This window comes from Bubalus bubalis, chromosome 1, assembly GCF_019923935.1.
Source record: "Bubalus bubalis isolate 160015118507 breed Murrah chromosome 1, NDDB_SH_1, whole genome shotgun sequence".
NCBI classification, from domain to species: domain Eukaryota; kingdom Metazoa; phylum Chordata; class Mammalia; order Artiodactyla; family Bovidae; genus Bubalus; species Bubalus bubalis.
In genome coordinates, this window is record NC_059157.1 from 153708922 (window position 1) to 153722669 (window position 13748).

A 13748-nucleotide genomic window follows, 5' to 3' on the forward strand; every position below is an offset into this window, starting at 1 on the left:
CATTTACATATATATAGAAACATTCAAGCTTAAAAGTGTGGCCTTGCACTGTGCAGATAAAAAAACAAAACCCAACATGGGCTTCTGTGTCCCTGCTGGGATGAGTGACTGAGATCTGGGGCAGGTGCTCTGAGCCTTCTCTGGAGCTTATCTGCGAAACAGGGGCAATAATTTATCCCTACTTTAGCAGGTCATGGTTGAGTGTAAAGGACTGATTTACAAGAAGGTATATATATACACACATTATATATAATATATGTGTAATTGTGTTATTATAACTTCTATTATGAAGAGGCCCCACAGTTCTCCAAAAGGAGTTAAAAAAAAAAAAAAAATACTTCTCTGTCCCTGACTTCAGGCTTTAGTCAAGTTCACCTCCAGGGAGTTCAGGGGCAGAGCAAAGGATGCAGGGCCAGACCCACGTGCCACAGCACTCAGAGCCAAGCCCTGTACCCAGCAGGCTGGGATGTGCCAACAGAGTCCCAGTCAGGACTCAGCTTCCCAGTTCTTTCACCTTCATCTGTGGTGAAGTCTACAGAGCAACACAAGCGTGGAGCTCCTCCCCAAGAAGAGGACAGAGGGCTGCCGCACAGGATCTGCACAGGTGAGACAGGAGGACAGGCTCATGGAGGGAGCTCCTGAGAGAGCAGGGCTAGAAAGGGTGGGAGGACACTAGAAAGGGTGGGAGCAGGGAGGAAGACTGTGTCACTTGAGGCTCTCACACTCAAATGCCTTCTAGGGCCAAGCAAATAATGAAAAAACGTGAGCCACAGTGAACTAAGTCAAAAACAGTTCACCTTGGAAAAACGTGAGCCACGGTGAACTAGGGAGCAGATGCCTCCGCTCAGAGAGGCAGCCATTGCCTAGGGTTAGCTGACTGTCCCGGAGAAGGCAATGGCACCCCACTCCAGTATTCTTGCCTGGAAAATAACATGGATGGAGGAGCCTGATAGGCTGTAGTCCATAGGGTCGCTAGGAGTCGGACACAACTGAGCGACTTCACTTTCACTTTTCAGTTTCATGCATTGGAGAAGGAAATGGCAACCCACTCCAGTGTTCTTGCCTGGAGAACCCCAGGGACGGGGGAGCCTGGTGGGCTGCCATCTATAGGGTCGCACAGAGTCGGACACGACTGAAGCAACTTAGCAGCAGCTGACTGTCCAGAGACAAAAACCAACTCTTTAGGAGAAAGTGGAAATCGTTTTTATGTGAACTCTTCCTCTTATTAAGTAGGAACTAATCCCCCTCCCCCAATGTTAAAACCTCTACAGGTCAAATAAAATAAGTCTGTGAGCCACATGCCATCCTGTAGCTGCCATTTCTCTTTGTACCTACCCAGGAGGTAGGTGGAGAAAAAGCTAATAAGCATGCTGAGAAGGCCATTTTTTTAGCCATTTTCTCCTGTCCTACACACCCACATACACAAAAGACGTTCCGCCTGTAAACCAGACCTAACAACTCCCAAGGAGAGGTGCTGAGAAGACTGACCAGAACACCATTTTTCCATGCTCTGAGAAAGCAACTGACCAACATGGTACCACTGGCTTCCCTGATGGTTCAGTGGTAAAAAATCTGCCTGCCAATGCTGGAGTACACGGAGATCCAGGTTCAATCCCTGGGTCAGGAAGATCCCCCAGAGAAGGAAATGGTAACCCACTCCAGTATTCTTGCCTGGGAAATCCCAGGCACAGGGGAGGCCGGTGGGCTACAGTCCATGAGGTCACAAAGAGTCAGACAGGACTTAGCCACTGAACAAAAACAATAAGATAGCACCGTTATCTCCTGCCTCCAGGTTCCTAGATTTTGAGGCAGGATGACAAACCACTGACAGCTGAGTACATGAGCCTCAGTCACCTGGCTTCCTAACAAAGAACTATCAGCCTGTCTGCCATTTCCCAATCCCCTCAACCTTTGGGATTCAGGTCTCTTTAAAGATGAGCACAGGCAGCACAAACGCAATCATCTCCAGTGGTTATACCCATACAGGCAAAGCTAATCCAGGCGGCTTGGAGTCTTGCTTTCCAAACTGCACTGCAATCTGGGGAGCTTCGGCATCCAACAGAGAACAGTCCTCGGAATACCACATTCATTCCACGCCTGACCACACCACATCAGCTCGGAGGGACCCCACGTTTCAGAACAGAAACTCAAGTCACCTGCCTTTCATCTTGGAGTATGTCGTCCAGAGAAATGGGCACACGGGAGGTTCTAAGGCCTTTAACTTCTTCCAAGGCAGCTGTTGGCACCAGATTTCTCCTTGCTGGAGAGGGCACATCTCAACCTGAGCTCCCGGAAGCAGCCCCTGTTGTGCTCCCACAATGCTTTGTGCTGCGTAGGTTTCCCCAAGGCTGCTAAGCCTCCAGGTACCAACCTCGTGGGGAGGGGCTTTCACTCTGCAAGGAAAAATTGTTAGTTCCTTTCATCTATTTCAGTAAATAAAAGACGGAGGAGGGCTTCCCTGGAGGCTCAGTGGTAAAGAAGCCGCCTGCCAGTGCAGGAAACAGGAGTTCAATCCCTGGTCCAGGAAGATCCCACATGCCCTGGAGCAACTAAGCCCCTGGGCCACACCTACTGAGCCTGTGCCCTAGAGCTGGGGAGCCTGACTACTGGAGCTCTTGAGCAAAGAGCCCGTGCTCTACAAGAGAAGCCACCCAGAAAGAAGCATGCACGCCACAGGGAGAGGAGCCAGTGCTTACCACAACCAGAGAAAAGCCCACGCAGCAACTGAAGACCCAGCACAGCCAAAAATAAATAAATAAAATAAAAGTATTATAAAAAAGAGAGAGAGGAAGGATTCTTTGTGAGTACTCTGTCCTGATGAAACACTAGAGCTGTTTGGAAAATCGTTAAATTCCTCCTGTGCAAAGCAATGATATGTAAGCAATGAAACTCAAGAACATTTTCCTCAGTATTTGGAAGCCAGGTTTTCCTCCGTCTGTAAATCCTACTTACTCCAGGTTTTTTTAAAAAACCCAGAGAAAAACATAAGATACCTTTAGTTTATATATCAGCTATTAGGTGGTTCCTTACCCACTGTATGCTGCAAATTTCTTTAAAGATATTTTCCAGTTTAACAATTCCAGAAATACTTTCAATTCTCCTTTTCAACTGCTACTTTTCACTAAACACAAGTTATGCTGTTTTTCATATTGGAGGTCTGGGCTAACTGTATTTAAAACTATGCATTAACTCAATAAAGCAAAACTTTAAAAACCGTAGCACAGAAAGAAATATTAGAGTTCAATTTCCCCAACCTCTTCATTAAAAAAAAAAAGTAATAATATTCACCTGGGGAATTTTGCTCATTGGATATCATGGGTGGATGGGCTTAGATGTAGGGCCATATTGTAATCACCTATTATCAGAAGAAAGTTTTTGAATAAGGAGGTAAGAATTTGCCCTATTGGGGTCTCAATGAAATAGGCAATTACTATGAAATATGGCCCTGGCGTATGCTGGCCTCAGGGACATACCACTGCGGAACGTGGTACAAAAGCCAGGCAACATCAGTATGGCAGCACCAACAGGAGGAAGCTGGACAGACCTCTTCACTTGGTTCTCTAAACAGAGACAAAGCCAAGAAAAAGGGAGGGACTGTGTAAATGATCCTCAACCAGTCATTCTTCTTCAGTGACTGAAAACCTCAAGTCTGACAGCACCAGTTTCTTTTGCTAAAGACCACCATCTGGAGTGAAACTGCCTCATCCCATCAGCATCAGGGCCCTCATTATTCTCAACAGGGCCTTTTTTTTTTCATGTGTCTGAACTCCCAAAGACAATGCAAGAAGTCTATGTACAAGCCCAACCCAGACACCAGAATAATGCTGGCTTGTGCCATCCATGGTCAGATGCACAGACACCTGCGTGACTGTGCCCCCAGCCCCCACAGGCTGGAGGTGGGAAAGTGCCAGAAGGATGCCTGAGTACAGCTGAGCATGGTTGTATCTGAGATGCAGCCCCTCACATCTATCATGTTGGCAGAGCAATCCCATCTGAGCAGAAACACCTGGAAATCAAAGCGCAGAGCAACACTGTTGGTCCTACAATGCCGGCCCCATAGTTATCACAGAAGGAGGTGGGGTAATCTTGCCAGCACAGCTTGCCTGCTCTCAGCCCCACACTCTGATCTGCTTGCCACTACGTCCCTGACGCTCCGAACAGAAAAGGTTATAATGCTGGCAGAGCTAAAGCAGAGTTGAAGCTGTGTTGCTATTGAACACGAAGAACTAGCCATAGAAACAGAGGCAGAGGGATGGGGAGGGGACACAGTGACAAAGAAGCCGCCAGAAGGCAAAGGGGAAGGAATGTAGAAGAGCCACATTCCTCCTGCCCGCCCGCACCCCGCCCCGCGCCCCATTCCTCTTGAGCAGTAGCTACACAAGCCAGCCACTTTCCTCAACAGTAGGGTTTCTGGAGTACTGCTCAGTGCCTGGTATTAGGACACTAAGAGGATAGTTGTTTCTGATAAAATGGGGAAGCGGAAAGAATCTTGAGAGAGGTTTCAGAACAGAAGCCAGATTTGAGCAGGTCAGTAATAACAATAACAGCTAAACATACTGTGTGTTTACATAGTTTAATTAACTGTGTTAACTGCTTATGTGGATTATATAATTTAATTATAAAATTAACTAGACGGGAAGGAAGGTCCATAGAGAAAGCATTGCAGAAGGGAAAGGTAAGGACGAGAGAAAGTGTTGAGAGAGAGTGTCATGTTCAGGAAATGGTGAGATAGAAAAGATAAGGAGCAGGTGAGAGAAGAATCATGCTGGGATAGCATATTCTCAGAAGCCTCTCTTGGCACTCCCCCATTCTGATTACTCACAGTATATTATCCGCTCCACACTTAAAACACACTTGTTGAAAGTGCCTGTTGGGATTACAAGTAGCTGGAAGTATCAGACACCTAAAATAATAGACAGGTGGCAGTTTATTGATCTTTCATGGAGAAGCCCAGGGGTAGCGGCCTAGGGCCGTGTGGCAGTCCCATAAATGCCAGGCCCCCATTCGCCCTCAGACTCTGCTCCACCATTCCTAGGGTGCGGCCCTCATCTGTGTGGTCCAGAACGGTCACGGAAGCCCCAGCAATTACATTCACATCCAGTGAGCAAGAAGAAAACATGAAAGGCTGAAGGAGGCACATAAGGGAGGTTCTAGAAACTTCCTCTTACCCAAGACAGTCCAGATTTGGCACTGGCCCTTGGCACTGGCAAGGGAAACTGAGAGATGCATCTTTACCCTGGGTGGCCAACTAAAAACTGGAATTCCATTACTGAGGAAGGAGCAGATGTGGGGGGACACCTATTAGCCTCTGTCCATAAACGTTTATTTAATCTCTTGTTTCTAGGGCATTTTCTTTGACTCAACCAGATCACAACTTCCTTAAGAGTAAGGGCTGTCTTCTACTCTTTAATGTGTTTCAAGGCATCTAATACATACCAAGCATCCAATAAATGATGTAGGAAAAGAACTGATGAGTGACAAATGAAACAAGCAAATTCTTATAAATCTTTGTGGTGTTTATGGAGATGATTTTCACAGCTGAGCTCTACACAAATAGTGTGACCATAAGATAATGAAACTGATTTCTTTTTCCAGTATGTATCATGGAGAGATACTTTCTAAAAGCCATGATCGTAATACCATTAGAAACAGAATTTTGTTTAAATAAACAAACCAGACCCCATGTAACAAAGAAGAGTCTTCATATGAAGAGCCATCTTCAGAGCCCACTGCATGTTCTCTTTTTCAGTAACCAATGGTGCTGAATCCTCTATCTTGTGAGGGTGTGTTTGGAATTTGGAAAAGTGATCCAGAACCAACTCTGATGAATAATAAGCTAGATAATTCAACTATATCACACCATTTCTTCAAATTATAACGATAAAGTAACTAGTCTAAATTCTTCATATGCTTTTTAAATGCCTGTGAAAAGTATTTTAGGAGTGCAATTCCTAAAATATTTTAAAGAATGCTGAATTAGCTAAATGTCATAATTAGTAGTTACTTATGTTACATTATTTTAGTAGAATAATAATACAGACATGTTAAGCATATTAGCATAAAATTGATATATTTATATGTGTGTATTATGTATACATACATGTGTATTACATATACATGCACACCTATAGTCTGTTATTTAATGAACAGGATTATACATTATGGATAATGCAAATTACCATTTTATATTTCTTTGTATATATACACAGGCATATGCTACATATATAGATACACATATACATATATCCACACACATGTATGTATGTATGTATGTATGTATGTAGCCTCCTTGCTGCTGCTGCTGCTGCTAAGTCACTTCAGTCATGTCCAACTCTGTGCGACCCTATAGACGGCAGCCCAACAGGCTCCTCTGTCCCTGGGATTCTCCAGGCAAGAACACTGGAGTGGGTTGCCATTTCCTTCTCCAATGCATGAAAGTAAAAAGTGAAATTGAAGTCGCTCAGTCTTGTCTGACTCTTAGTGACCCCATGGACTGTAGCCTACCACGCTCCTCTGTCCATGGGATTTTCCAGGCAAGAGTATTGGAGTGGGTTGACATTGCCTTCTCCGTGTATCCTCCTTATTATTTGACAAACAGGATTATCTAAAATGGATAAGCAAAATATTTACCAATCCAGACCTTCCACAGTATAAAGCATTTACTGGGTTCAACATTATCACCAATAGTTACCGAAAAAGCAAACCAAAACAAGCAAATAAAAAGAAAATACACTGATAAATACAGTACCAATATAATCAGTTTGAATCAAATAATAATGTCTTTTGAGAGAAACAAAGGCATTTTACAGACATCAATTTTCCTAGGGGAAAACATAGGCCACATCTCTTCTGCCAGCAATTCTTGGCTGTTTATGCAATGCTGAGCCATTATCTGATATGTGGAGAATTTTATATTAACCACAAGGAAAAAATTGAATCAATAATGCTGCTTAGAATGGACACAGCACTTCTCATCTTCCTAGCACTTTACCAACATTGATGAATTAAGCCTCTCAGGGTCCCAGTGAAACTAAATCACAGTTATACTCTCTCACTCAGGAAAAGAGACAGAGATAGGAAGTCAAGTCAATTGTCCTCAGCTCTGTAAGGGTTAGGGTCAGGCAAGGACCAAGGCAAGAATCCGCGTGTGGAGTCAAGAGGACCACACCCAGCATACTCAAGCCTCCCACCCCAGAGAACTGGACTTGAAGCTCGGGCGCCTCACTGTCTGAGCGAGTGTGGAAAATGTGTTTTCAAGTCAAATATCTATCAATAAACACACATTGATTTTCTTTAATTATCTCCACAGAGCAGACTTGATTCTGAAGAACTTTTGTGATTTGAAAAATGTATCACCTATTTGTCAGACATGCATAATTTATGAAGGCCCTTTCACTCTGGGTCTGTAGTCCAAAACCGACAATTTGTGAGTTATTAACATGTTATTAGATATACCCTATTAAGATCTGCAGACTTCCAGCCCCTTACTCAAAGACACTACTTAAATTTTCACTTGCATTATTAAGATCAGAGGATTCTGACTCAAACACCACCCAATGAATTCTTTCTAAGGGACTGCCTGATACAATGAAACTATCAAACAAATTATCCTTACTTCCATAATTAAAGCCTTTAGTTTAAAACAAGCATGCTTTACATGGAATGTGTTTCAGTAACTTTCTTCCCATGCATAGTGCATGCTAATACTGATATTAAACTCAAAAGAAAATCCTAGGAATCTTTATTACCAATAGATGCTCTTGATTTGGAGGACAGATTGTCTACTTTACAGGTAACTGACTTAAAAATAACTTCTAAAACTTAATTCATGAGGCAACAGCTTTCTGTTGCTGTCACCAAGTAATATTAAATTTAAATATGTGCAAAGAATATGATAGGAATTTCTGTTAAGTCTGGTAAGATAACTGTATGCCTGTTAATGTCTTATGTATAGCGAAAAAATGAGGCAAGAATAAATAGACATCTCCATTCGTAAACAGGGATAACGGGTGTTAAGACTGTCACATGATTCATTTACTCTCTCCAATTCTAATTTCAAGTTAGTTAATGAGAGTTAATAAATACATATGGAGCATATGCCCAGCACTGGGGAACCAGTAGAAAATGAGAAAAACACAGACCCTAGGGAGGGGCTCAGGGAAGAGATCCTTGAAGAAGCACCTGGAGCCTGGGGGCTGAAGGAGGATGAGGGGCAACAGGAAGACAGGCAGAAGCCACTGCCCTGTGAAGACCTGGTGGGCGAGAAGAGGAGACAGAAGTCCAAGAGGCAGGGGAGATGCCTGGGGCCGGATGCTACAGGCCACCTGGTCTTCATTCTGAGGACAGCAGGTGGCTACGGGAGGATTTTGAGCACAGGGCTGCCAGAAGCAAGGGAAGGGGCTCAAGGACACCCGAAAAAAAAAATCATTATGAATGAAAAGGGCCTGAGAGTCCAGATCTTTTTCAAAACCTATCTTGAATCTAAGTTTGAGGTGATCGTTTTAAATTAAAAACAAAGAAATCACCTTCTCAAAACCCCATGAAGATTACCCATCTTCTAGAGGTTGTTTTCCACATGCAATTCTATGATACCTCTCTCAAGTTGATATGAGAAAAAAAGGGGAAAATGGAGAAAGGGAATGACTGTTTTAATATTATTTCCCATATGCCAAAAAGCATTAAAAAAACAATAACAGATACCCCCATGCCTACCAGCAAGATTTTGCCAAGGTTAATATCTAATAATATTTGATTTGGTTTTTTTGCTTTTATGAGATTTTATTTTTGATAAATAAAACAAGTTATAGACAAAAACTAATTTCCCCAAAGGGGGCAATTATTTTGAAATTATTGTGTATCCTTCTTTTACATTTTACTTCTTTAAATATGTATACCTATATATAATTTGGAGACTTTCAGGTTTTTAAACTTGAAGTGGTTTCATACTGTATGTATAATTGTGCCACTTGCCTTTTTTGACCCAACATGTTTTTGAGATATTTTCATAGTGATACATGTTGTTCTAGTTCATTCACTTTAACTGCTGCATGAATACTGTATGATTATGGCACAATACATTGATCAGTTCTCCTATTGGTGAATATTTAGACATTCTTTTTTTTCCTGAACTCAAACAATAACTGCAGTGAGCATCCTTGCATTTTTCTATCTCCTGATGCACATGTGTGAGAGCTTCTCTGAGGGACAATGTTTATGTAAAATGTTTTAACAGATTACAGGAAGGTAGTCCACTAAATTGAACTAATATTTTAATTGTTAGTAGTGACCACAATGACAGTGACATGTTTAGGTTACAGGGAATAGTTCAAAGCCACCATTTTCAGGACACATATTCAAAAATAATTGAAATTAATTTTGTAGAAATGAAGAATGGGCATTTAGAGGTCAACCAGAACTTGGTCAAGTTTTTAACTCAGTGGCTGAAGCTCTGCAGGATCTGATCTAAACTGAAAATCTGGTTGAAAGAGCTAAGCATTTCTAATTTAAGATATATGCCAAGTAGACCTAAATAGCAAAGAAAAACAGGAATAGATGAACCAAGAGAAATAAAAATCCGACATGTTCAGGTTAACGTCACTGAATAAGATTCCCAAACCCCTGAGGCTCATCCAACATAAAGAATTATATAGAATTATCTGTAGATCGATGAGATTTTTCAAGATCTTATTTTTCTTTCCTAATTTTTTTCTTTCCCAAAACTAACAATCTTGGGCCAGGCTGGAGTCAGGATGTCCCGCTTTTTTCATCATCACTCATCAAGAAAACTCAAACAGCCACCTTGTCAGAACTTGCCCTTTGGCTAAGTGAATTGAGAATGAAAGACCCTTCTAAACTGAACAGCAGTCCCATGTGGGCAAGTGGCAAGGCTTCAGTGGGAAGAAATTAAGTACAAAATTCATTCCCTCTAAGGCTGACTAAGGGTGAAAGTCTTTCATCTCCCTGCCTGCCTACAAAATGCAGAGCAATGCTTTCTAACAACCCAAAGAGACCCCGAAAATCACACCCTCAATATTACCAATACTGCCACCCGGATATTACCACTTGGCATGTACCTGGAGTCGGTGGAACACAGATGTTTTTTATTTACAATGAAATTGGAGATCCTCTCATTTAAACCCTATGTTTTGCAGAAATGGAAGTCCAGTGATACTAAACGCCTTTTTGAGGCTTACTCAGTAACTATTGGTATACAGACTCCAAATTCTTTATATCCTGGGCTTTGTCTTGCATTATGTGGCTTTTCTTATACTGTTAATACATGATGACAATTTAAAATATTCATTCTTTATTAAATTTTCATTACTAGAAGTTTGCCAAAAATTTTCAGGAACAGTACTTTCTGATCATTAGAAACTTCCTGTGGAAGATTATATTAACATTCTCAATCACTTGCTCTGCCTTCTGGCCCATTGATGCCAGGCTTGACTACGTGATGTGCTTTGGCCAATGACATGCAAGCAGAATTGAAGCGTAACTTTCTAAGCAAAAGCTTTAAAGGGCATTGCATATTTCCTCTCTTTCTTCTCTTCCCTCTGCTATAAGACAAACGTGTCCCAGACAAGGGCCATTCCCTCAGCCTAGATCCCAAGATGAGGAAGAGACATGGGGAAGAGCTGACACTTACTCACACGGGCACATGGAGAATGAGAAGCAAATCTTTGCTGTTTTAAGTCATTAGGAGTTCAGGATTCTTTGTTATTGCAACATCACCTAATGAAAGCTGACTGACACAGTTACCAACAAACTGAAAATCACAAAAATGGTCAGTCATCACAAAACAACTCATATAAAATTGTGAGTAGCAAGACCAACCTCATAGCTGTTTTTGGAGATGAAGACAAGACATAATGCATTCTTTTTTTTCTTTTATGTATTTACTTTCACATTGTACAGAATTTCCAAGAGCAGTGTGGAAAGTTGGCTGTGGGATCATTAATAGGTGCTTTTCATGATGTTCTATATCATCACCCATGGCTTCTAGAAAGGAGGCTGAAGAGTAAGGGCCATTGAGAAATTCAACACACGAAAAGCCAAGACTTTGGGGGCTGAAGGCTCAAGCTACTTTTCTCTGTGCCCATCCATGAGGGTGGTTCCCCAACAAACACTGTCTCAGAGGCTAGCCTGTCATCATCTGTATGAACCCAGCAATGAAATCCACCCTGCTGGGGTAAGAGAGGCAGTATGGCCCTCAGCAAAGCAAGTCACTTGTCTCCCTCCCTTCAGGGGCAGTACACAGCCCACTCCATCATTCAGCTAAGATCTGTTGAGTGCCAACTATGTACAAAGTGCTGTTAAGCCTGAGGATATAAAAAAGAACACGACTTCCCTGGTGGTACAGTGGAAAGGAATCTGCCTGTCAATGCAAGGGAAATGGGTTTGATCTCTGGTCTGGAAAAACTCCACATGTCCTGGAGCAACTAAGCCCATGTGCCACAATTACTGAAGCCCGTGTGCCCAGAGCCTGTGCTTTGCCACAAAAGGAGCCCCTGCAGTGAGAGGCCCACGCAACTAGAGAGTGAAGTGAAGTGAAGTGAAGTCGCTCAGTCGTGTCCGACTCTTTGCGACCCCATGGACTGTGGCTTATCAGGCTCCTCCGTCCATGCGATTTTCCAGGCAAGAGTGCTGGAGTGGATTGCCATTTCCTTCTCCAGGGGATCTTCCCAACCCAGGAATTGAACCCGGGGCTCCTGCATTGCAGGCAGACGCTTTACCATCTGAGCCACCAGGGAAGCTACTAGAGAGTAGCCCCCATTTATTGCAACTAGAGAAGCCCGCACAGAAACAAAGACCCAGCACAGCCAAAAATAAGTAAATAATTTAAAAGAAAAAAAAAAGAACAAGACAGACAAGGTTCCTGACCTCAATTAACGTATATTTTAGTGGCATACAGACAAAAACCAAGCAAAGTAATAAAGATATTGTAAAAAATATGGAAAGTAAATTAGGTGCTGTAGGAAGGAATTACAGCCCAAATTGTTTTAGATAGTAAAAAGCCTTCTTGGAACATGATATTTTAGCTAAGATCTGAAGGATGAGATGAATTTGGTCATACAGAGAAAAAACTTGGAAAGTGTGCTCCAAGCAGTTGGGGCAGGGATTGTAAACACTATGGGGCATGGACAAGCATGATGTGTGCAGGGGGCAGACAGGCCTTCAGGGAAGTAAGCTTGTGACTTGGGTCCGGGAATCAAATTCAGCATGAGAATAATCCAAATGAATGAGAGTCAAGGAATGAACCATGGGTAAACAGGCTATCCAGATGCTTTAAGGCAAGAAGCAGACATTTTTCAGGCTTAACTGAATATTGACTCTCCATCAACGTGATAATGTGGCTTTGCTGATGCTGAATTTGGTTCAAACCTGGAAAACCAAAGGACACAGTACACAGAAGGTTAGGTTAAGTCTTGAAGTGAGTCCTATGTGTAAAAGACTTGAGGTACAGCCAAAATCTGGCTGCTTACTTAGACATAGTAGGCCCCTGTCCTGTTCTGTGCAGACATGCCATGGGGGGACTGGCATAGGGGAAAAAGTCCTACCATAATAGACTGCATCTGCTCCTGGCCTCTGTGGCTACCTCTCTTCTGAATAGTTCCTAGGCTTTGATGACACCAATCAGGGTGGTGTGTGTATGTGTGTGTATATGTAGGAGAGAGAGAGAGTTTTCTCCTGTTGCACACCCATAGCCCAATGGACACATTGCAAGTGTGGCTACAGCCCCATAACTAGGGAGTAGAGAGGATGAGATGAGATTGAAGTGTAGAGAAGGGACAAGACCACACAGGACTTTATGGTCTCTGGGAAGACATTTGGGGTTATTCTGAAGGATAATAAGAAGGCAATAGAATACCTTTAGAAGGGCACAGAGTCTGATTTCTGCTTCATGCAGATAATTCTGACTGCTGTGCATGGAGTGGGTAAGAGGAGGCAAGAAGACAAGTGACGGGTACAGTTGAAGTGGACAAAAGATCCCGGTGCAAACACCAGGGTGGTGGCAGTGAGTAGGCAATGGTGGATGGTGTGACAGATACCTGGTAAGACTTAGTGATGGACTGGTGTGGGGAAAAGGAAAAGAGAAGAATGAAGAATGATTTCTGGGATTTTGCTTGAACGACTAGATATATAACAGTGCCATTTACTGAAATGATAGAGTGTTCAGCAGAGAGGCAGATTTGGTAGGAGAAAAATGAGGAAATTAGAAGTTTAGTCTTGGCCACAGTAGATTAGTAAAATCTACCTAAAATATCCAGATAGTGCCAACTGGACAATTGGATATACAAGTGTGGAGCTCAGGGCACTGAACAGAGCTGTGGGTATGGAGAAGGAGTTATCAAGACATGGATGGTGAGAAGAAAACAAGCTTCATATATTATGTACAAATTATTCTTCTAGAATCACAAATATACTTTCCTCAGATAAACTCTACAACAAAAAAGCCAAGACAGAGGGCTTTAATGGTTCCTGACTAGAAGCTGGGTTTATGAATTTATGTAGAAACAGAGTCATGGGACAAAGTGAGTGAAGTCATTAACAGGGCTGGTGGGCACATGACTGCTTAGGTATATAAATTCTATCTCCTACCCAAACATATTCTAATATATACAATTTCTTATAACAGATATATAGTGAATAAATGGAATTCCCCACAACCAATATGTAAAACAAGCTTTGCAGTTACCATAGCTTCGAGGTTAAAGATTATAGACCATAGATGATTACAATAAACCTGT

At 42.4% G+C, this 13748-nt stretch overlaps 1 long non-coding RNA gene and 1 other non-coding gene across 3 annotated transcripts in view; both read right to left on the reverse strand.

The window, feature by feature from the left end:
• The window catches only part of LOC123334223, an 86890-nt gene extending 81041 nt beyond the window's left edge, over nucleotides 1–5849 (reverse strand). For both annotated transcript variants that reach the window (XR_006552054.2, XR_006552053.2), the window contains exon 1: nucleotides 2157–5849. This is a non-coding gene — a long non-coding RNA (uncharacterized LOC123334223). The remainder of the gene's footprint in view (nucleotides 1–2156) is intronic.
• Nucleotides 5850–11678: 5829 nt separating this feature from the next.
• TRNAC-GCA lies at nucleotides 11679–11750 on the reverse strand. The gene has a single exon. It is a non-coding gene; the product is annotated as a tRNA-Cys (tRNA).
• Between the last annotated feature and the right edge of the window lie 1998 nt (nucleotides 11751–13748).